Genomic DNA, 25,499 nt, shown 5'->3' with positions numbered 1-25,499 from the left:
ATTATTTGGAGAAATTCAAATTGTAGTTAAAGAATTTCTGGCTCAAGTTCTCTATCAAAGCTGTGCTTGGCCTATGTACATTATTTTGTACTTATAGACTTCTGTTATGCTTACTTTCTATCAAAAAAAAAAAATTATCCATGTAATTAGGAAGGGGAGAGCTAAGCATAAAGGTAAGGGTGATGACAATGAGAACAGTGAGTTCATCCCTACTATCAACATAATGAAGAAGCAAAAGCCAACAGATATTTGATTTCCAGAGAGATATGGCAAACTAAAGAAATACAGAAGTTGTGCATCATCAGAAAATGATGTATCCTGGCAAAAGACCATTTAAAGTGAACATAAAGTAAAACAATACCAACATTTAATGATGAATACAGAATATTTTAAAATGTCATTTTATCTCAAAAAATGAAAAAAATTAGGAAAGTAATTTCATTTTGTTTTCTATTTAACAAAATGAAAGTTATAATTGAAATTATGTTCTTGGTTTTAAAAAAGAACAAAAAATTAATCAAGCAATTTTTAACTGGAAAAATTGTGTAATTAGACAATATAATACTTTTCTTACATATTTGTCTATTATAGCTTGATCTTAATGAGTCATTTTTGAAAATTAAATAAAAGAAAATTGCATTTAAAATTATTGTTTAAGTATCTCCTGTGCATACATATGGCAAACAAAAGACTTTTTTTTACGACTAAAAAGATACTTTTGTTCAAACATTAGTATGTGTAAGTATTAGAGAAGTGTTAAAGCATTTCTTAATTTAAGGTGTTTGCTGGTTTGATGGAAGGGGTACATGAAAATACTAAAGAAGGATTCCCTATTACTTATGAAAATCACCAAATGTTGTTTATTGTAGATGATGATGTATGATTGACCTTGGGTCATAGAACACTATTAATCTTCCCAGAGAAGTTAATATTTATTTGAAAGAAAATGGATTGTTCTTTGGAGAAATTAAAAAAAAATATTTCATTGGCATATAACATTGTTTGGAATATTGTATCATTAGCAGATTTTTTTTTTTTACCTCAAGGATCATGATTCTTAAAGAAATAAATTAATTTTAAATCACTTTTAAATCTCTTCCTGAGAAAGTAGAGATCAAATAATTCAAAGTATCCATTATCTTTTTATTTTGATAAATTAGCATATGTTAATTTATTTTAGTGAGTATTCATCCTTAGAATAATTAAAAATTGTAAATAGTATCATGTAGAACTAAGAGACAAAAATAAGGAGGCTAATTTCTTTCCTGGCTAAAATAACACATTATCTATAGAGTAGAGTTAATATTTTTAATTTCAAACTGCACTAGTAGCTTCTATCCCTTTGATTGGCGAGAGAAGCAATAAATTCCCAAACTCTGTTTTACATGATATGTAATTTTAGCATTATTGTATAATTTTCTTCTATTTTTGATGTCTTTATGTCTTCTACAATGATCTTTTAGATTTGGTTAGTTTTAGCTCTTCTTCTAATTTGATTTTCTTAAGTATTTCTTCACATAAGTCTAAGGCCAATAAGTTCAACTATTCTGAACCCACTCTTTTTAAAGATAAAAAAATCAATCACCCAATAAATGCTATAGAATCAGTTCGATTTTCTGTATATTTACTCCATTCCTATCAGTCTTATGTAGAGAGGGTTTATAAATCTTAGCTGGATCTCACTTCAAGTTTCAAAATCTCATATTATGTTGTGCTTGCTTTTTCCTGTTTTGTAAAATGAAATGGGATGTTTATAATTTTTCTTTGATCTCCTCCATAATATTTTTCAAATATTCTTACACACAAAACCATTGTTGACCTTCGCTGCCATTGTTTTCCTGATTAGCAAGGTTATTCACTCTGTGTTGGCTTCAGTATTCTTTTGTAGTTATGATTATGTAGTTAGCATTTCTACAAAAAGTAGTAAAGCAAACATTTTTAGTTTTGTCCACTTATTTTTTTTTAATTTACATATTCTTATTACAATATCAGTTTAGAGTAATTATAATCATGTCTTCCAATTTATTATTCCTTTTTGAATTTTGTATGAACAGTTGATACTTTAGATGAACACAGGGAACTAATTTTGAAATAATAAGCATCTCCATGAATAATTTTCCATGTTAAGACAAAAATAAAGATTAAAAAAAATTGGAAGGGTGATTGATACTATTCAGTTTTTGTTTTAATTTATGATATCTTATCCATGTAATATTAAAGTCTATTCCCTTATTCTATTATCATAAAATTTGAAAAATGAACAAAAATACAAACTTCTTTATTGTCTTAGGAGTATCTCTCAATTTTATTTTTTAAATGCTCCATCTTTCCGTATTTGACTATTCCTCATATCTTAATGCTATCTATATATTCTTTTGAATGTATTTTTCTTGTATCCTTGATGAGTTTCAAGTAGCCCTTTACTATTATTAAAAGTAAAATTGTTCTAAAAACAATAATAGAAAGAACAATTTTTTCTATCCTGTTTCTAGTTTTTTAAAATGAAATCTGTACTGTGTTTGAGTTAGTAAAATGTTGATGTTAAATAAAGTCAGAGTTGTTGTATACCCATTAATTTCATTATAAATTGTCCTATTGCTATCCCAAGACAAACAAATTTATTTCATTTTGTACCTTGGATAGTTGTGAACCTTCACCCTTGTGCTGCCTATTGGCTTATCATTGTGTCTAAATAAGCAACACCTAATAGTAAAGGAATTGTGGCAATAATTCAGACAAATACCTTGGGTATGAGAGCAAAATAATTTTTAGGCCTTGATTTATTTTAATTTATTTTAACTGCCTTCCCATTTTATGAAATATATATGCAATACACACTCAATTCTCTATATTATACAAGCTTCATCAAAGGCAAAATTGTTATGGTTTAATAAGTGTTCGGTAGAAAATTCCTTTCTCAGTCATAACAAGATTGTCTACAATAGATATAAAAAGGAATTTCAATAACTTGACTCCTATATATTTTTCTTCTTCAATTATCCACATAAAGGAGGAAAGAACATCTGTTTTCTTATTTCTTCTGGGTTTCTCCAGAATGATTTAATTAGTTCACAATTACATCAACAATGTAATAGTATCCCAATTTTCCCACATCTCTTCCAATATTCGTCATTATCTTTTCCTGTTACCTTAGACAATCTGAGAGGTATATAAAAGTACCTCAGAGTTGTCTTAATTTGCATTTTTCTGATCAATAGTGATTTAGAGCATTTTTTTTTTCATATAACTAGAATGGTTTTAATTTTTTCATCTGAAAATTGTCTACTCACATACTTTCACCATTTATCAATTGGATAATGGCTTGAATTCTTATAAATTTGAATCAATTCTCTATATATTTTAGAAATGAGATCTGCATCAGAACCTTTGAATGTAAAAATTTCCCCCCCCCAGTTTATTGTTTCCCTTTTTATCTTGTCTGTATTAGTTATGTTTGTGCAGAAACTTTTTAACAATAAAATAAAAATTATCCATTTTGTATTCAATAATGTACTTCAGTTCTTCTTTGGCCACAAGTTTTTTTCTTCTCCACAGATCTGAGAGGCACACTATCTTTTGTTCTTCTAATTTGCTTATAATATCACTATTTATGTCTAAATCATGAATCCATTTTGACCTTATGTTGGTATGGGGTGTTAGGAGTGTCAATGGCTAGTTTTTGCAATATTAATTTCCAGTTTTCTGAGCAATTTTTGTCAAACAATGACTTCCTAACTCAGAAACTGGGGTTTTTAGGTTTGTCAAACACTAGATTACTATAATCAGTGACTGCTGTGTCTTGGGGACCTTACCTAATCCATTGATTGACTACTCTATTTCTTAGAGAGTACCAAATAGTTTTGATGACCACTGCTTTATAATACAGTTTAGTTCTGGCATAGCTAGGTTACTTTCATTTGAATTTTTTTTTTTGATTAATTCCCTTGAAATTCTTGACTTTTTGTTCTTTCAAATGAACTTTTCCGCTATTTTTTTCTAGCTCTGTAAAATAATTTATGGCACTGAATAAGCAGATTAATTTAGGTAGTATTGTCATTTTTATTACATTAGCTCGATCTATCCAGGAGCACATGATATTTTTTCCACTTGATTAGATTCGACATTATTTGTGTGGAAAGTGTTTTGTAATTATAATTCATATGATTCCTGACTTTGCCTTAGCAAGTGAACTCCCAAATATTTTATATTATCTACCATTTTTTAATATAATTTCTCTTTCTATCTCTTGCTGCTGGATTTTGTTGATAACATATAAAAAGGCTGATGATTTTTGTGGATTTATTTTGTATCTTGCAACTATATTAAAGTTGTGAATTCTTTCTGGTAATTTTTTTAGTTGATTCTCCAGGATTATCTAGATATACCATCATATCATTTGCAAAGTTATAATTTTATACCATCATATCATCTGTAAAGTTATAATTTCTTTTTCTTCTCCTGTTGCCAAAGCTAACATTTCTAATACAATATTGAACAGTAATGGTGAAAATGTGCAATCTTGTTTCACCCCTGATCTTATTGGAAACGGTTTTAGTTTATCCCCATTACATATCATGTAATATGTACATATTGATGTACATCTGAAGATTTTAAATAGATACTATTTATCATTTTAAGGGAAACTCCTTTTATTCCCATACTCTCTAGTGTTTTTAACAGGGATGAGGCTTGGATTTTGTCAAATGCTTTTTCTGTATCTATTGAGATAATAATATGATGTTTGTTAGTTTGGCAGGTATCCTATTATTGAACCATTGAATCCTGCATTCCTGTTACAAATCCTATTTGGTCATAGTATATTATCCTGAGGATAACTTGGTGTAATCTCTTTGTTGATAATTTATTTAAGATTTTTGGCATCAAAATTCATTAGAGAAATTGGTCTATAATTTTCTTTCTCTGTTTTGAGCCTGTTTTTCCAAATAGTTTACATAGTATTAGAATTAAGTATTCTTTAAATGTTTGGTAGAATTCACATGTAAATCCATCTGGCCCTGGAGATTTTTTCTTAGAGTTCATTAATAGCTTGTTCAATTTCTTTTTCCAAAAAGGACTATTTATTTCCTCCTCTGTTAATCTGGGTAATCTATATTTTTGTAAATTTTCATCCATTTCATTTACTTATCAAATTAATTGGCATAAAATTGGGCAAAATAGGTATCAGTTATTGCTCTGATTTTCTCCTCTTTGTTGAAAAGTTTACCCTTTTCATTTTTTATACAAACAATTTGATTTTCTTCTTTCCTTTTTCTAATCAAATTATCTAAAGTTTTATCTATTTTGTTGTTATTTTTCATAAAACCAATACTTAGTTTTGTTTATTAGTTTAATTTTTTTCTTTCAGTTGTATTAATTTCCCTTTTATTTTGAGAATTTCAAATTTAATATTTAATTGGAGATTTTTATTTTTTTCTTTTTCTATCTTTTTTTAGTTACATGGCCAATTCCTTGATCTTCTCTTTGTTTTATGCAAGTAAGCATCTAGAGATATAAAACTTTCCCCAAGAATTGCTTTGACTATACCCAAAATAATTCTGACATGTTGTCTTATTATTGTCATTCTCTTGAATGAAATTATCAGTTGTCTTTATGATTTGTTGTTTTATCCACTTGTTCTTTAGGATCAGATTATTTAGTTTCCAATTAAGTTTTGGTCTATTTTTCCCTGACCCTTTATTATATGTAATTTTTATTGCATCATGATCTGAAAAACATGAATTTACTATTTCTGCCTTTCTACATTTGATTTTGAGGTTATAATAGCCTAATACATGGTTAATTTTTGTGTAGGTTCCATGTACTATTGAGAAAAATGTATACTCCTTTCTGTCTTCATTCAATTTTTTTATTTGGTCTCTCATACCTAACTTTTCTGAAATTCTATTTACCTCCTTTGTTGTGATATGGGAGCCACCTGCCAATGACTTCTGGTGATCAAACTCAGACCTATAGAATGGATCTCTTCATGGGAGAGGATGATGATGATACAAGGAGACTGAGGCAGTTGCGTTCTCTGACCTCTCCACTGAGAATCAGTTGTGTTGTCTGACCTCTCTCCTCTTCCCTTTGTCTCCAATTTATTTCATTCCCAGTCTACAAGCAACACCTTTGTCAGTAAAAGGTGCTTTACAATTACTTCAGATGTTATGATTCACAGCTATGGAGGCTCTTGGAGAATTGACTTGCCCCTATGCATGGTCCTTAACAATATTATATAAACTCCTATTATTTATTATTGCCTCCAGGAGCAAATACAAAATGTTCTGTTTTAAATTCAAAGCCCTTTGTAACCTTACCCTTTCCTACCATTCCAGTCTCTTTACATCTAACTGCCTGACACATATGCTTTAATTCTTTGTTACTAGTCTCTTGCCTTTTCCATAAACAAGACACTCTCTCTCAGTTCTGGAAATTCTCTTTGGCTGTCCCTCATTTCTGGCATGTTTTCTTTCCTCTTTTCTGACTGTTAATCTCCATGTTTTCCTTCAAGTTTCAATTGAAACCCCACCTTCTATAGGAAGTGATCTCTAGCCTCTCTAAATTTTACTGCCTTCCCTGTTAATTATTTTCTATTTATACTGTATATAATTTCTTTACATGTTGTCTTTCTTGTTAAATTGTAACCTCCTTTGCCTCTTTTTCCATTTTCACTGCTTAACAAAATGACTGCAAATATTTGGTATTTAAAAAATATTTAGTGATTAGTGATTGATTAATTTTCTCATTTGATCCTGATTGCAACCCCAGGAAGTAAGTGTTATTGATAAGGCTGGGGTAGCAATTCCTATTTCAAAATACAAAGTGTGAGGTACATATACTGAATTTGCAAGGGCATTCTCTTGGCAAAAGTCACCTTTATTTAAGAGAATAATGTATGGACAAAATGAAAAGGTAAAATAAGCACTAGGAAAAATAAATATGAAATAGACTTGGGAGAATAAAATATATAGTTATCAAGGAGAGGGATTTTAACAATCAACAAGGGACAAGCCAAGTTCCCTAGGGGAAGTCACAATTAACCAAGAGAAAAGGAATATGCCATGAGATGGGAGTATACCATTGACTGGCAGGCTAAATCCATAGAGGAGTTTAGCACCCTAAAAGAGTTAGCTATAACAAGGAGAAAGACACCATGAGGCATAGGAGGATAGAGGGAGAAGAAAGACACCAACAAGGAAGAAAGATGTGATGAACTAACTACAGAAGAGATTCAGCAAAGATGTTGTAGCCCAAGGACAGATTTATAGGGGAAATTTAACATCAGGATTTGAGATCATAACTTGGCTTTCTGATTTGATACATTAAGGTGGGGTTTGCTGAGGCAGAGCTGAACAGCATCAGTGCCCTTCTCTGCTTGCCTCAGGGAATCTGATAATCTTATCAGTACTTCCGGCCTTTTTGGCCAACCCCACATAATTAACCAGGACTTCATCATTATTATTATAATGATTTTATAGTTGGGGAAAGAAAAAGAACCTAAAGGACTTACCCAGAGTCATACAGCCTAAAGCTGGATTTGAACTAAAGTTTACTTAATTGAGAAAATTAAGTTTATTGAATTTATTTGAGTAAATTAAGAGGAAAAAAATGAGGAAAAGTTTATCAAAAGATATACTCAGGAAGACACTTGCTAACAATTAGCACTTTCCATAAGTGGAATGAAATGCCTCAAGGGAAATGTGTTACCCATTAGTAGAGATTATAGATAAAATGATCTATTAAGATAATGAAAAGATAACTAAAAGATAAAAGAATGTGCATATGTGCACTCAACTCTGAGTTATCAAACTGTGCATACCCTTTGATCTAGCAGTGTTGCTGTTCGGCCAGTATCCCAGAGATCATAAAAGAGGGCAAGGGACCCATATGTGAAAAAGTATTTGTGGCAAGCGTTTTTGTAGTGGCAAGAAACTAGAAACTGAGTGGATGCTCATCAGTTTGAGAATGGCTGACTAAGTTATGGTATATGAATGTTATGGAGAATTTCATATGATTAGTATATATTGGATAACTTGCCATCTAGGGGAGGGGATGGAGAGAAGGGAAGGAAAAAATTTTGGAAGATAAGGTTTGCAAGGGTCAGTGTTGAAAATTATTCATATGGTTAGAAAATATCAAGCTTTAATAACAATTTTAAAAATAAAGTAAAATGTACCTTGGTTCAGAGCAGAACACTGAGCAAGCTCTGAAAAGAAAAAAAAGAGATGTCTTTTTAAGAGAGTTAAAAACTTATAAAGTCAAAAGAAATATCACTGCTTTTGTCAACACTTTTCATTTATGTTACTACAAAATATTAAGGAAGATGGGCTTGAAAAAGGAGTGAGGTAGGAGAATGGTTGTAATAGTCATGAAAGAATCCTCATAATGTTTTTGTCCTAAAGTAATTAAGTTCTCCCTAACAACAATCATCATCTCCCCAAAGAGTTTTTGGATGATTAAATTGTGCCTCCTTATTTAAGAATCTAAATATATTGCTGCACATTTTGCCAGAGCAAAAGTTTGAAATACAAAATGACAGTTTCCTTACTGTTTTTTTTTTTGAAGGGGACGAGAAAATATGACATTACCAATGCTCAAACTCTAGTTGATATTTTATGAATATGTCTAACAAAATAACTCACTCATTAGAGATGGTGGGTGAGACATGAATACTATTCTCTGCTCAATACTTACCCTCTTATTAATGACTTCCTATTATTTTCTTCTTCTAGAATATATTTTACTTCATCTGACACCTGTAATATATTCAGATATTAGTGGTGACACCTTATTTTTACTATGGAAGATATAAATCATCTAAGCATGCACTCAAAAGAAAAGAACTGAAAGTCATAACTCTCAGTCTCTTACTCCATCTCAATTAAGAAAAAATAGCATGTAGATTTTTTTTTTTTCCTCTTGGTACCACTATCTTCCCTATTAAAAATAGAATATTTTAAATTTACTTTATTTTAAAAATAAAGTTGTTGGGGTTTTTTTTGTTAACACTTGTTGCAGATACATGACATTTTGTGTGTGGGGGGAATTATTTATACATCACTATTCTTTTTTCTCCTTTTGTGCAAGTTTTATACACTGGGGTTGGGGGACAGAAAGCAAAAAATCTCCTTCAAACTATGATAGCAGATTGAAAACTAGTGAATAAATATAAGCATTCTTCAGTAGTTTTCCTCTAGGAAAAAATGGAAACTTTTTTTTTTTCTGTTCAGCTTGATTCTCCAAACAATGTATTAATTCAGAGGCAATAAAATTATATTTTAAAACTATAAATTAAAATCAAAGTTTTCAAATATTAAATTACATTTCTGCTTTAGCCTATGAAAATATTCCCAGAAGTAAGGAAGACTACAGCCCATTTTTGGCTCCCAATATAGTGTGCTAATTGGTCAAGGCTTTCTAGAAGTCTCCATAGTGAGTTTATCACATATTTTAAATTTTCTTCTCTTTCTTTGGAAATAATGAGTGTCCCCATATACCTCACATTCTATTTATTGTTTAGTCCTCATTTTTGCATGAGATAGTTCATAAATTTCTTTGATGATATTCTATAAAAAAATTTATAAACATGCTGATTATAGATAGGTCTGGAAATATTTATATGAATTGATGCTGAGTAAAACAAGCAGAACCAGGAATACATTGTACACAGTAACAGTAAAAATGTGTGATGACCAACTATGAAAGCTTGGTTCTTATCTTATCAACAGTTCAGTAATCCCAAGCAATCCCAAAAGACGTTGGACAGAAAATGACATCTACATCCTGAAAAAGAACTAGAGACTGAATGCAAATCAACACATGCCATGTTCACTTCTTTTTCTGTTTTTTAATCTTTCCCTTGGTTTCTCCCATTTGCTTTGATTTTTCTCTCCCAATATAATTCATAAAGCAACGTGTATTAAAAATAAATAAACTTCTTAAGATTAAAAAAACAACTTGGATAAGGTGATCCTTAAATTCTATTCCAGTGCTAATATCTATTCTTTAATTCTTTACCAAAGGTCATTTAATCTCTCTTTGTGTACATTCTGCAAGTATACTTTGAAACCAGGCTGAAAACAGTATGTAAATAAATGGATTTTCTTTTTGTAAAAGGATATTTTGGGAAGGAGAGCCAAAATGGCAGAAAGGTGACATGCTTCTTTCCCATTTTCTCCCAGGACCCTCAACTAATTAGCAAATTCAGCCTTTGAATTCGTTCAGGACCAGCAGAATCTTACAAATATTGGGAGGGCAGCAAATTACCAGCAAAAGATAATTTTGAAGATCCCCAGAAAAGGTATGTTTCAGTTGAGCATGGAGGGAAGTGGCCAGGCACAGGCAGGCAGTCAGAGCATGGACACCAGCACACACTGTGTGGTCCTGGGGGAGGGTGAGGTTTCTGTGGGGCAGTGCAGGCTCTGTCCTGAGGAGAATCTACAAGGAGGAATGTACAGCACTGTTGGCTGCTCTGCCATGGATGAAAGCCAGTAGATCAGCAGAGAAGTTATAAAACATCCAACATAAATACAAAACGTAAAGAGTGTACCCTGAACTGCCAGAGTCTCACGGGACCTGGCCACTCCCACCCAGCTCTGGGAGTGAGTCAGCACAATCCCAGTGCAGCCAAGGCCACTTCCCCACTTGTAGAAAAAGCTTGAAAAACCTCCCTTGCCCTAAAAGCAGATCCTAACTTAAAAAAATGATCTCAAAAGAGAGCTAGAAGAAAAATGGAGAAAGGAAAACTTTGCATGACGGCTTGGAAAAGGCATGTAACTCATTAAAAGATTTAATAAAATGCAAAAAGAAAACAAGTCCCAGAAAAATCATTTTTGAAATGGAAAAGGAATATATGAGCACCTACATTTAGTTTTTGTGAGACCCACCTATGATGTGTTGTAGTCTGGGGTTTTATACAAGTTCCATGTACGCACTTACTTTGGGCACATAATGACTTAGTGTTAAGCACATACTAATGAATATTGATTTTATTTATTTTGTTTCTTCTGTACAGTTTAAAGGATGGACATTTGCTTAAAGTTTGAAATGAAATGTTGGAAAATATGTCACTTTCTCTTTCTCTGTGAAGATGGTCCAGATAATTTGTAGTAATGAAATCTATATTAATTTATTCAAGGGACTAGAAAGATTTATTCAAGGGACTATTCAAGCCTAGAAAACTTGAAAAAAAATCTACTGTAAATATTGTGTATATTAATGTATGTAATGTAATAACTTGTATTACAATATATTGGACCCTAAATATTGGAGAGGGCATCATCAAAGACATGGCTGACTAAAAAATAAAACAGACTCATCACATATCAAGGAACAACATATGGACATGTAAAGAAATTTAAATGATCAGACTAAGTTGTGATTTCAATTAAATGGTAATTTTTCCAGTGCTTACAATTTTAGCACATTTTTATCTTACTGTATTTTGAAATGTTTAACAGTGCAGGGCAGAGCCAAGATGAAAGAGAATAGACAGGACCTTGCCTGAGCTCTCCCAAGTGTCCCCCAAATCAACACTGGATCAGTCTTCTGAATGGATTTTAGAGTGGCAGACCCACAAACATTCATTGTGCAATAATTTTTCAGGTTAAAATATGTTAGAAGGATTTTAGGAAATGTCTGTCAATTTGACAGAGGGGAACTTGTCCCACCACAAGTATAACTCGGGGAGGACCAGCCTGTAGAAACCTGGTGTGGGGAGGCTCTGCACAAGGAATCTAGCCAGAGGCTCTTAGCCAAAATTAAGTAGCATTGCTTATTCTTTCTTGGTTCAAAAGACCAGGTCAGCTCTAAGGCCTCAAACACAACTACAGAAAACGAATAATGAGCATTATTAAACTCTAAACCCCAGCATAACAGGCAGGTCTTGGCCAGGCCACTCAACACAGGGGGAGGTTGTGCAGCACCAGCTCAAGCACAGTCTGTGAGAAACCTCTGTCATCCTGAAGAGGAAGGTTGGACCAATCTCCCCTGGGCCCTGAGATTCAGTCTTCAAAAATGAGCAAAAAAGCAAAAAGAGCACTGACCATAGTAAACTACTATGGAGACAGGGAAGATTAGAGCACAAATCCAGAAGAGGGCAGCAAAGGCAAAATGCATGTAGCCTCAAAGTGGGCTATGAGTGTCTTCAGTTCAAAAGGCTGTCTTCAGAGTTAAAAAAAAAAAATCTTAAAAGAAAGATAAAAGAAAAATGGGGGAAAATAAAAGTATTGCATGAGAATTATGAAAAGTTTTGGGGGAAAACCAAAACCTTGCAAAAGGAAGCACAAAAATTGAAGAAAACAACTCTTGAAATATTTAATATTATCTTCTAATGAGTTTGACACAGAGCATGCACGCAGTAAACTTGAGCCTTCCCTCACTTTCTTCAAAAAGTGAAAGGTCATCAGTTGATACAGTAGTTTCCACTGCCTACTGTTATTCTTCACTTATACCATGCAACCAACTCTTCTTTTTCCATCATTCTCTCATAATGTCATTCATAGTTCCCTATTTATTATATATTGCAACTTGTTAATAAATACAGTAGCCCTATTCATTACCAAATGTGGTAGGGTCAGGCACTAACAACTAATGAAATCAGTTAATATTAAGAGGGAACACTTGAGATGAATCTTGAAGTCAGTCAAGAGTTCTAAGAGAGAGAGAAAAAAAAAAAAAAACACAGGAGAACATTCCAGAGATGGTCCATAAAAAAAATTGAAGATGGCAGATGAAATGTTATATATAGAGAAAAGCTCATTTGTTCTCTAACAGTATAACTAATGAATACATAGAACCATATAGTTCCTAGGTAAGTAGAGAGGATACATCTGACTTAATAACAATCATCATATATTTCATATCTTTTTAAAGTTTAATTCATTGAAAACTAGATTTTGGATAAAAGAAAGATTTGAGGATGTAATCCATCAGTTTTGTAAGACATTTTCTTTCATAATACAGATTATGACAGGTTTTAGAACTAGAAGGGAGTATAGAATGATCTTATACAATTTCATCACTTTCCAGATTAAGAATATGAAGCCCAGAAATATGACAAATTATCTGAAATAGGATATAAATAAATAGCACAAATCTATTTTTATCTTACTATACTTATTCTGGATCTTTTTATAATTATGATATATTAATTTATTTATTATATTCTTATTTATTCCTTAGCTAGTTATATCTACAAAATAGTTTTTGAATGGAATAAAATATTGATTTCTAGGTTTGTTACTACATTATTTCTCTGCATTATTTAGCCATTTTTACCAATTAAAGGTATTTTATTAGCCAGATGGAAGAGTTATGGGATTAGATTTAAAACTGTAATGGAATTTAGTGGTCATCTTATATTAAAATATATATATATATATATATATATATATATATATATATATATATATATGTATGTATATATTACATATAAGGAAGCAGAAAGTCCCAGAAAGAGTAAGTAATATGTGTGGATAAGGGATAAGTGATGTGACCTTTACTCAAGGACACACAGGTAGTAAGTGATGATTTCAGGATTCAAGACCTATGTTTCAATGACCAATCTTCTTTCCATTGTACCATAACTGCTCACATAGATTTCATCATTTTTTCTAAAAACTCATTTTCTCTCCAAATAAAAGCATATATGAAATTCATACTTCCTCAGTACCTCCTGCCTCCCCTTTACCCCTTCTGACTGAAGATACTATAGTTGACACCAGAGCTGCTCCAATAACATCTCTTTGAGGACATTGCTCAGGGCAGATATTCATTACTCATTACTCACCTGCCTAAAGAACTTCATTATATCCTCTAAGTCAAGTACTTCCTTCCTTCTTTCCTTCTCTTCTCTTTCATTGTCAACTTCTTTTAGTATAACCTTTCCCTACTAGATTATAAGCAACTTGTGGGCAGGAGCCATTCTTTTGTCTTTCTTTTAATCCCTTATAAGACTATCTGGTACATAGTAAGCAGTTGAATATTTGTTGAATGACTGTTTAACAACCACACTGATTCCAACATAGATTAGAAACTGCCTTGTGTATTTGTGAGCTAAATCAGCTGAATTTCTAGGTACAGAGTGATAAAAGATTTAATGTTACCTTAGGAATACAGCAACTAATATAGGCACAAAATAATCCAAATGCTATGACACATTGTGCTTAAAATGGCTTGACCAATATCCCTCAGTATTTGTTTTTGTAATGATTACTCTAAATTCAGTTACTTTATTTAGTTTTCTTCTGTCTACCTCTATTTTTCTCTATAGCTGTTTGTGGAAAACTAATCAAATAGAGCAAAAATAATATAATATTACCAGACTCAATATGTAGATTAAATGCATACTATGGAAGTAAATTTATTTCCTTATACAATTAGCCAAGCTATATACTTCTTCATTCTTATGTTTATAATATGCAACATTATCATCTTAAAAATATTAATGCATTAAGAAAAGGAAGTTAGGAAGCTAATTATAATATAAATGGCCTACTTCAGCATTTCTTTCTGTAGTAACCATGGTACAATCTCAGGTTCTTTGTGTAATGACTATTAACTACTAAATCTGTCACTGGAAATTAGAGAGTTGAGAAATTCTTTTTTTATTTTTAAATTATTTATCCTTAAGTTAACAGAGCAAAAACATGATTACTTTCTATTTTTTCTAAGTATTTGTTTAATCTAAACTGCTCTGTGCATAACAATCAGTGCCAATATTCTTAACTCTAGAATTAACTGTGCAAAGAACTGTTCAAGCATTCTTCAGTCACAGACCCAACTGAGAATCAAAACTTATGATGAGATTATAATTCACTGATAGTTTTATTTACTCAACTCCTTTTTAAAGGGCTTCAACCTCTACCCCTTCTCCCATTGCATTGCCTTCATAATGGAATTCAGCTATGTTTTGTTAAACATGATAAACATGAATGATATGATGAAAGATGTGTCAATTTAAATAATTGGTTTGATTTTCTTTTATGAGGAATTTAAAGGCCAACTGATCAGAATGGTTGGAACTCCCATTTTTTTCTTCTGTCTTGATTAGTGAGCCCATTTAATCTTACAGGGAAAATACCTTGCAAAAGTTTATGTCAGGAAAACAGGAAAGTAGGGTTTCAAATCCTTGTGCAGAATATGACAGGTATGTCAACAGCCACTTGCTGAGTGTGTGTGGGGTGTGTATGTGTGTGTGTGTGTGTGTGTGTGTGTGTGTGTGTGTATGTGTGTGTTTTAGCTCCTCTGTTGTTTTTGTTCAGTTGTTTCAGTTTTATCTGAATCTTTGGGACTGTATTTAAGCTGTTTTTTTGTTTTTTTGTTTTATTCTATTTTATTTTTTGCCAAAGATACTGGAGTAGTTTGCCTTTTCTTCTGCAGTTCATTATACAGATGAGAAAACAGAAGCAAATAGGATTACATGACTTGCCTGGGGTTACAAAGCTAGTAAGTGTTTGAGATCAAATATGAACTCAGGAAGATGAGTTTTCTTGATTCTGAGGCCTGATACCCTATTTATTGTGCTTCCTGGCTAGCCAATTTCAGATACTTGTTCAAATACTCAAATTTCAAAAGCTAGTATATTCAAGTTCAAAATGACTTTGGAAATCATCTATCCCAGCATTTCTTATAACATATCCCACACCTGCCAGAACTTTCTATTATGGTAACCAAAGGTCTTGACTTTAAAAATAATATCTTATTTTAAAATGCAGCAATATTGTAAATGGGCAAAGAAGTTATCAGGCTGACATTCTTGAAACAACTAACCTCTAAAGAACATTTTATCATTTAAACAAATGTCATTTTAAGTCAACACACAGCAAAATCAGAGTGAATCATGCTCTATAGAACCACTTTTGCTCTTTCTTGGGTCCTTCCAAGAATCATTTTGTAAAATGTAATATTGGTCCTTCCTTGATGAATGGAGTCTTGGACTTGGAGTCAGGAAGATCTAAGTCCTACCACCCACCTCAAAAACTTAGTTTTTTGACTCTAGGAAAGTTGCATTACCTTTCCCAGTCTCAATTTCCTCATCCATATATGGGAAATGATAATAACACCTCTGTGGTGGGGTTACTGTGAAAAGTAAATAAGATAACAAGAAAAATTTGTTGAAAAATACTGTACCATATAAATATTACCTGGTATTGTTGTTATTATTTTTGTTAAAACTATTGCTATCCTTCTTTCAATTTCAATTCCTAACAATAGACTTTACTACATTCAGTATTACCATATCTTGAAACAAATAACAGGGCAAATAATTCATCAAATCAACATGTCTAATGTACCAATTTTGCTCATATAAGTTATTAACTCTTTACTTTAAGGAGTTCACCATGTTTTAAGATTATTTCAATTAAGTCCACACATACAAGTGGAAAAATAAACAAACAAAAATGAGTTATTAGATGTCTTTGGTTCAAATCCCATCTATGCCACTTATTCCATCTTTGACCATGAGGAACTTACTTAACAACTTAGAGCTATAGTTTCTTATTTGTAAAAAAAGATCTAAATTTAAAATACTATGAAAACTCAACACTATATTGATTAATTTTATGTTTTTTAATATTGTCATTCTTTATGGAATTATTATGTCAATAGCCCTTTGTGCATAGTTTCAGATTATTCTTCAGGATGGTTGGATCATTCCACAATTCCACCAACAGTGCATTAGTGTCCCAGTTTTCTCACTTCCCTTCCAACATTTATCATTGTCATTTTCTGTCATCTTAGCCAATCTGAGAGATAGGAGATAGTACCTCAGAGTTGTTTTAATTTGCATTTTTCAAATCAGTAGTGATTTAGAGCATTTTTATATAACTATAAATGGCTTTAATTTAGTCATCTGAAAATTGTCTATTGATATATTCTAGTTATCAAATGGAGAATGACTTATATTCTTATCAATTTGACACAGACCTTTATCAGAAATACTGACTGTAAAGATTTTCCCCAGCTTTGTACTTCCCTTTTAATCTTATTTCTGTTGGATTAGTTTGTGCAAACCCTTTTTAATTTAATGAAATCAAAGTTGTCCATTTTGCCTTTCATAATGTTATCTAATTCTTTGATCATAAATTCCTGCCTTTTTCAAATAACTGATGGGTAAATTATGCTTTGTTCTCCCAATTTTTTTTTGTTATCGTCCTTTGTGACCAAATCATGGGCTGGGAGAGGGGAGAGCTGGGCTTCCATTTAAAACTGTATTGATGTATACAGAACATACAGTGTGAAAAAGGGGTTTGAGGGGTAAAGAAGGGATTCCACGTTGCTCCCTCAAGTCAATGAGGCCCTGTTCTTGTATTTTGTGGGCCCCTGGCCTCAGTGGGCTGCTGGGACAGCAGGAGGTGTCCCCCCTCCAGGCAGTTGATGCTTCTGGTTTGGGGGAGGGGCTAGTGTCTGCAGTAAGGGGTGTGTTTCTATCTAGTGATGCCATCTTGGTCCCCCCAACCTTTCCTTCCTTGGGAGGATGTGGGCAGAAAGATCCTCCCAGGTGGTCCATCTCTGCTGCCCAAAAGAAGGGCTAGCCAGGCAGAGGGAGGTTCTGCACCTCTTAGCATGACGGTCTTCCCACCCCTCCACCCAGCCCTATTACTGTGGTTCAAACACCAGTGGAAAACTCAGGACTCTTGAGTCCGGGCCCCAAGTGGGGAGGAGAGGGGAGAAAAAAGCCACTTCCCAAGGGGTGGGGAAGCATCACGCACCTTCTGGCGCAAGAGAATGGCACATCTCCTCAGTCCCAGTAGAAATGGGGACCGTGACTGAGGAGAGGGCCAGCCCCACAGACTGCCAGCACCATGAGGCTCAGAGCAAAGGCATCTTGCTCCCCCATTCCAGACCTGGAGTGGAGAAAATCACCAGCTTGGGGGGCCACCTGCCCCGCCCCAGCCTTCCTTGTGATTTGGCCATAAAGACATTTTAACCTTATTTTGATATAGAGTGTGAGATGTATGTCTAAGCCAAGTTTGTCACATTATTTTCCAGTTTTTCTAGCAATTTTTGAGAAAAAATGAATTCTTATTCCAGAAGATGGAGTTTGGAAGTTTATCAAATACTAGATTGCTATGGGCTTTGATTATTGTGTCTTGTATTTCTAATTTATTCCACTGATCCACCACTCTATTTCTTAGCCAGTACCAAATAGTTTGATGACTGCAGCTATATAATACAGTTTTAGGTTTGGTACTGCTAAACCAGCATCCTTTGTATTTTTTTCATTAATTTCCTCGAAATTCTTGACCTTTTGTTCTTTCAGATCAATTTTGTTATTGTTTTTTCTAGTTTTATAAAATAATGTTTTGGCAGTTTGATTATCTGGAACTGAATAAGTAGACTAATTTAGGCAGAATTATCATTTTTATTATATTCAGTAATTTTCTTAGTTTCTATTTTATTAATCTCTCCTTTGAGTGTCAAAATTTCTAATTTGGTATTTAATTAGGGGTTTTTAATTTGTTCTTTTTCTAGCTTTTTAAGTCGCATGCCTAATTCATTGATCTCCTCTTTCTGTATTTTTTTTTTATGTAGTTTGGCTGCATCCTATAGTGTGGCATATTGTCTTATTGTCATTTTCTTGGATGAAATTATGGACTGTTTCTGTGATTTGTTGTTTGACCCACTCATTCTTTAGAATTAAATTATTTAATCTCCAATTGGTTTTTAGTTTATATTTTCCTGGCCCTTTATTGAATATGATTTTAATTATATTGTGGTCTGAAGAGGAAGCAGTTACAATTTCTGCCTTTTTGCATTTGATTGTGAGGTTCTTTGTGCCCTAATACATAGTCTATTTTTGTGTAGATGTCATGTCCTGCCAAGAAAAATGTGTATTCCTTTCTATCACCATTCAGTTTTTTATAGCGGTCCATCATTTCTAGATTTTCCAGGTTCCTATCAACCTCCCTAATTTCTTTCTACTTTATTTTGTGGTTAGATGTGTCTGATCCTGAGAGGGGAACATGGAGGTTCCTCACTAGCATCGTTTTGCTGTCTATTTCTGCTCATCTCTCTATTGTCTGCTCATCTCCTTTGACCATTTATCAATTGGAGAATGGCTTGCATTCTTTTAAATTTGAGTTGTCTATATTTTTTTAGAAATGAGGCCTTTATCAGATTGAATGTAAAAATCATTTTTTAAGCTTTCTGCTTTCCTTTTAATCTTGGCTGCATTTGTTTTCTTTGTATGCAACCTTTTTTTTTTTTTTTTTTTTTTTTTAGCTTAATATAACCAAAATTAGCAATTTTTGTATTTCATAAGTTCTCAAGTTCTTCTTTGGCCATAAATTCTTAATGTTCCATAGATTTGACAGGTAAGGTGTCCCGTGTTCTAATTGTTTTATAGGATTACCATATATATCTAAATCATGAAAGCATTTCAATATTATCTTGGTATAGAGTGCTAGATGTTGTTCAATGCTTAGTTTCTGCCATACTATTTTCCAATCTTCTCAGCAATTTTTGTCACATGGTTCTTATTTCAGAAATTGTGGTCTCTGGGCTCATAAAACACTAGATTACTATAGGCATTGACTATTGTATCTTGTGAATCTAACCTATTCTACTGATTTGCTACTCTTTTTCTTAGGTAGAACCAAAATAGTTTAGGTGACTGATGCTTTTTAATATGGTTTTAGGTTTGCTTCAGCTAGCCCAAATTTATTGCTCCCCACCATTAATTTCATTGAAAATTTTGATGTTTAGTTGTTCTAGATGAAATATGCTATTTTTTTCCCTAGCTCTATAAAGAAATTTCTTTGTACTTGCATTATTATGATACTGAAAAGTAGACTAATTTAGGTAAAATTGTCATTTTTATTATATTAGCTCAGCCTACCTGTAAGCACTTGATATTTTTTCCAATCATTTAGATATAACTTTGTGTGAAAACTGCATTGTATGAACACAATTACACAATTAATTGTGTTCATATAGTTCCTGGCTTTCTCTTGGCAGACTCCAAAATATATTTTTTATTATCTACAGTTATTTGAGATGGAATTTTTCTTTCTGTCTTGCTGCTGGGCTCTGTTTCTAACATATAAGTGCTGATGATTTATATGTGTTTATTTTATATTCTACAATTTTGCTAAAGTTGTTGTTTCTAGTTGTTTTTGTTTGGTTCTCTAAGATACCATCATATCATCTGCAAAAAGTGATAGTTTTGTTTCCTTCTATTTTTCCTCTTATTGCTAAAGTCCATTTCTATTACAAATGGCCATCCTTATTTCACCCCTGATCTTATTAGAAATATTCCTAGTATCCCTCTTATATATAATGCTTGCTGATTATTTTAGATAGCTGTTACTTATCAGTTTAAGGAAAACTGTTTATTTCTATGCTCTCGAATGTATTTTAATAGGAATAGGTGGTGTATTTTGTCAATTTTTTTCTGCATCTATTATAAATTATGTGAATTTATAATAATAACAAATAGAAATTAGTTTGGTTATTGACATGATCAATTATGCTAATAGTTTTCTTGATATTGAACAATAACTGAATTTCTGGTGTAAATTCCACTTGGTCATAGTGTATTTCCTAGTTATGAGATGCTGTAATCTCTTTGATAAGATCTTATTTAAGATCCCCTATTTCATTGAATATCTTTTCTGTTAAAAGATAATGCTTAGTTTTGCTGGGTAGTGGATTCTCCATTATAATTCAATTCTTTTCTTCCAGGAACATCATATTCCAAGGCCTTTGATCCTTTGAAGTGGAAGCTTCTAGGTCCTGATAATATTATTATAGTTCCTCCATATTTGATAAGTTGCTTTCTGGCTACTTGCAATATTTTCTCCCTGATCCAATAATTCTGGAATTTAGCTACATTATTCCTTGGAGTTTTCATTTTGTGGTGTCTTTCTTGGGGTGATCCATGGATTTTTTCAATGGCTATTTTACCCTCTACTTCTAGGATATCAGGGTAATTTTCTTTGATGGTTTCTTAAAAAATATTTTCCAGCCTCTTTTTTTTTTTTCTTTTTTAGATAATCAACTAATTCTGAAATTGGCTCTCCAGGATCTATTTTTCTGAGTCAGTTGTTTTTCCATTGAGGTGTTTTACATTTTCTTCCATTTTTTCTTTTCTTTTCTTATTTATTCATTTATTTATTTATTTGGGGGGGGTTTGTTTGAGTCTTGATGTCTCATGAAGTCATTAACTTTCATTTGTTCAGTTCTAATTTTTAGTGACTTATTTTCTTCAGTTTTGAAATGACCATTCATAGTTTCTCAATGCAACATTTCTATCTCATTACCTTTCATTATTAGAATTTTAAATAATTGTTTCAGATGATTGTTAAAAGCAAAAAAATTTTTTTTTTTTTTTTGCTTCCCATCTAAAGGCCTTCTCACTTGCAAGTACTCTTACCCCTCCAGCTGTCACTGTCATCCCACTGAAAAATTTCTAGCCATAAAATTCATTTGAGGAAGCTAAACCTAACCAAAACTAATTTCACTTGTTGTTCTACTTCTGTATCTCTGGAATTGTCCCCATTGAAGAGTATTTCTTTCCACTCCATTCTGGGTATTTTCAAGCTTGTTTTATGTGCCCTTAGTAGAATGCAATTTCTTTTAAGGAAGATTATTTTTTTGTTGTTGTTGATTTTATCTGTATTCCTAACACTTTATACAGGGCCTGTTAATGCAATATATTCTTATTAACAACAGATTTATTTCATTTGACATCCAAATTCATTGTCTTTTATTCTAATAAATTAATATTGATTACATATAAATCTTAGAAATCATACTTGTTAAATACCTATTCCTGACCCATACTGAAAATACACCTACACAAATCAACAAGTGGTAGAATATCCTGAAAAAAGCTTTTATGATTCATTTATTTTAAATTCTATTTTAATTGAGTCTTGAAGCAATAGTTGGCAGGGACTTAGACAGAAGTACCTTTCCTTATTCTGTTCCAAAACATCAAAGTTATACCAATGTCATCTCTAGAAATCTGGGCTCTTATGACAGGGATCTCCCGTTTCTCTTTGGCTCATTAAATTATTCATCCTGTGATCTCATATATCAATTTAAATACACTAATTAAAATAAATTAGGGATCAAAAGTCTAAAGCTTCCATACAAAAGATAATAAATATATTATATATATATATATATATATATATATATGTATCAGTTATGAGACACGCCTTCTTATATCAAAAAATATTGATGAAATATACCACACATATTAACAAGATTTAACAACATCTAGTAACTATTCTAATATACTAAAAAGTTGATATTTAAACTTTACATAGAATAAACAGCTCAGAGTGCTGTTAAACATGCATTTTACATTTGACTTTGACTTGACACATTTAAACAACTGCTGATAAAATGGCTAGGCTTAGACTATTCTTATTTTATTTGTCTATTCTCTCAAAGACACTAGATAAGTTCTCAAGGATTTATCTCATGTGGCATTTGAGATGCCTATCCTGAAGAAAGCTTTTATGATTCATTTATTTTAAATTCTATTTTAATTGAGTCTTGAAGCAATAGTTGGCAGGGACTTAGACAGAAGTACCTTTTCTTATTTTGTGCCAAAACATGAAACTTATACCAATGTCATCTCTAGGAATCTGGCCTCTTATGAGAGGGATCTCCCTCTCCAGTTTAAGATATTTCTTAGGGAGTTTGTGAGTTGTGGGTGTAGTTAAGAACAAACACTAAGTTTGCATATATTACATACATATATACATATCTATTACATAAAGATAATAACCAGATTTCTGAACCCTATGAAATCTCCTAGACAAATGACATGAAGGGAAAAGAAAACATTCTTCTGGACAGTGCTACCAGAGTACAGCTATCCTTAGTGGCTATAACATGTAAGAAGCACTAGATAAGGAGACAGAGAAATAAATGTTACATAGGTAGAATATCACGAGAAATGATATGAAAATCTAGGGAAGAAAGAGTAAACAGAAAATGAAATTCATCTACAAGGTCAAAACCTTTAGAGAAAAAGAATGAGGATGACAGAAGAGACCAGCTTTTTGAATTGAAAGTATGAGATCATTATTGAGTTTGGAGATGATAATTTCAGCAAAATAATGCATATACAACTGTAAATAAAGAAAATTTAGAAGATATTTTCAGGGAATTATTTTCACTGTGTCTGACTGTTTTCACTCTCTTTTTTTCCCTTTCTCTATCCTCCTCCAGCTCCTTCTCTTTTCCTTTCTATTTTTTTCTGTTATTCTTCATTCTGTATTTTGTTTCTTTCTCTGTTTTACTGTTTCTCAGTCTCTTTCTGTCTCTGTCAATGTCTTTCTGTGTCTCTGTCTCTCATTCTCTCCTTCTCTCACTGTAGTGTTTAACAGATATTAAGTTCTTAATAACTGTTTATTCTGTGATTGATTGGTTGATTGAAAAATTTAGTCTTTTAGGGAAAAATAACACATTTCTTTTAAGTTCTAATATGATGAAACTAAGGGGAACAGGAAAATATCTGTGAAACTTTTATAATATATAATATTGTTCCAGAAAAAAGTGTCTTTTCCTAAAAGCATATTGTTAATCCTGTTGATAGATTCTTGATAAATTGATATGAAAGGAAAATATAAGAGTTTTAAAATAAATATTTTGCAAATTGGTCCCATTAGCAGAAGATTTTCTTTCATTTTAATAATATTTGAAAAGTTTGTAAAGGCAGGATGCTGCTGAAGCTTGTTTAAAAGGCTTTCTTTTAATCACTGAAAAATTATCTGAGAACAACTGGCCTCATTTTACAGGTTTTTGTAATACTTTTCCATTAGCAAACATTTTCTACTAAATTATAGATGTTAGAAGCATTTACTTTTTCTATGGAGAATCTGCAGATGTTCTACTCCCCATAACTTTGTATTATCATTTGTTAATTACAATGGAATCATTCATTCTAGCCTAATTCAATTTAAAAGGATTTATCAACTGTGTATTCTGTGTATGACACGATAGGTAGATGATGAAAAAGAAAAAAAAAATCTATCATCCAAATTCCAAGTATTTTATGAGGCTTCAGTGATCAAAATTTTTATTCTTTTGGGCAGAACACTCACATGGAAGAGTATGTTTCCCCATTTAGGCAGACGGAAAAAAGGAATGAAGGAAAGAAGGAAGGAAGGAAGGAAGGAAAGAGGGAAGGGAGGAAGGAAGGACAATTGCCACTGTGGAACTGTAAAGTTGGATCCCCAATGGAATTGCTATTACTACTCAAAGAGGACCAATGACATCTGGAGGGTGATGTTTTATTTGCACCTGATTTGGATTTAAGTAAGTTGGGGGCTGTGCAAAGTTATCAGCATCACTGTTCTAGGGTCATCTGAGTCCAGTGGCAAGACAGATGTAGAGATGGCTGTAAATGCATTGGGAGACTAAGGTCTTTTCCAGGCCTCAGTTTGTCTGAGGCAACACTCATTAAGGTATAATGAGAGTATATAAAAAGATGAAAAATAGTTTCTGTTCTCAAGAAGTTTGCTTTCCACAGGGGAGATTTCTCAAAGTCAGTGTACATTTTTAAAAACATTGTCATTTACTAAAGCTTTTCATACCCAAAACATTTGCATCTTATATTCACAGATGAGAACTGACTGGCAGATAGACACCAAAGGTGGAAAGTAGCCCTGAAACAGAACTCAGCAGCTGTTAATACCAAAGGTACCAGTCTTCTCTTAATGTCTGTTTACACAAATAATAAAATATCAACACTGTAATAATACCTTCTTTGAAGTTGGAGCAATGACTCAAGTAACAGTGTTTACAGACCATTATGGTTCATCTTCTCATATTTCATTGTTTTTTGAGTTTTACAGGTATTGACTAACTAAATTATAAATTTAGTCTCTCCTTTGCCCATATGTAAACACTATATAAGAACTTTGATACATAATAAAAAATTGTACTTAGAATCCTTAATTAAGAAAAATAGACTTACTGTCTTTTATAGCATAAGATTAATGTCATCTACCAGCAAGAGACTTTGATTTGAATCATCGGTAGGTATAAGAAGCCAAAGAATTAACCATGAGAATACCGTACAGGAAAAGATAGATGAAGGACTTCAGAGTCAAGATGGAAGAGTAAAAGCAAGGACTTTCCTGAGTTCAACTCCAAGATCCTCCAATTAACTTTAAATAGTCTCTAAATAAAATCTAGAATGGCAAAACACATTAAAAATAAAGTGTGCTTTAGTTTGTAGTGAAACAATCAGTTCTTTCTCTGGAAGCTGATAATATTTTTCCTCATATAAGTTTTGGGGATCATCTTGAATCATTGCATTGGTGAGAATTACCAGTTTTCATTCATACAGTGTTTTGGTTACTATGTATAATGTTTTCTGGTTGTTCTCGCTTCACTTGGTATGACTTCATCTAAGTTTTTCCAAGATTTTCTGAAATCATCCTGCTTGGCATTTCTTATAACATTAATATTCCATTACTATAATATACTAGAAATTTTCAGTTATTCCTAATTAATGAGCATCCCCTCAA

The 25,499-nt window shown here is 32.3% G+C and overlaps 1 long non-coding RNA gene across 1 annotated transcript; it reads left to right on the top strand.

Annotated features, from left to right (window-relative positions):
- Window positions 1-10,175: 10,175 nt before the first annotated feature.
- LOC116420680 lies at window positions 10,176-25,165 on the top strand. Its single transcript, XR_004231073.1, has 3 exons — window positions 10,176-10,300; window positions 24,589-24,666; window positions 24,956-25,165. It is a non-coding gene; the product is annotated as an uncharacterized LOC116420680 (long non-coding RNA).
- The last annotated feature ends 334 nt before the right edge of the window (window positions 25,166-25,499 follow it).

This window comes from Sarcophilus harrisii, chromosome 1 (assembly GCF_902635505.1).
Source record: "Sarcophilus harrisii chromosome 1, mSarHar1.11, whole genome shotgun sequence".
NCBI classification, from domain to species: Eukaryota; Metazoa; Chordata; class Mammalia; order Dasyuromorphia; family Dasyuridae; genus Sarcophilus; species Sarcophilus harrisii.
Note: the sequence above shows the minus strand (reverse complement) of the source record. Positions and strands in the feature narration are given on the sequence as shown.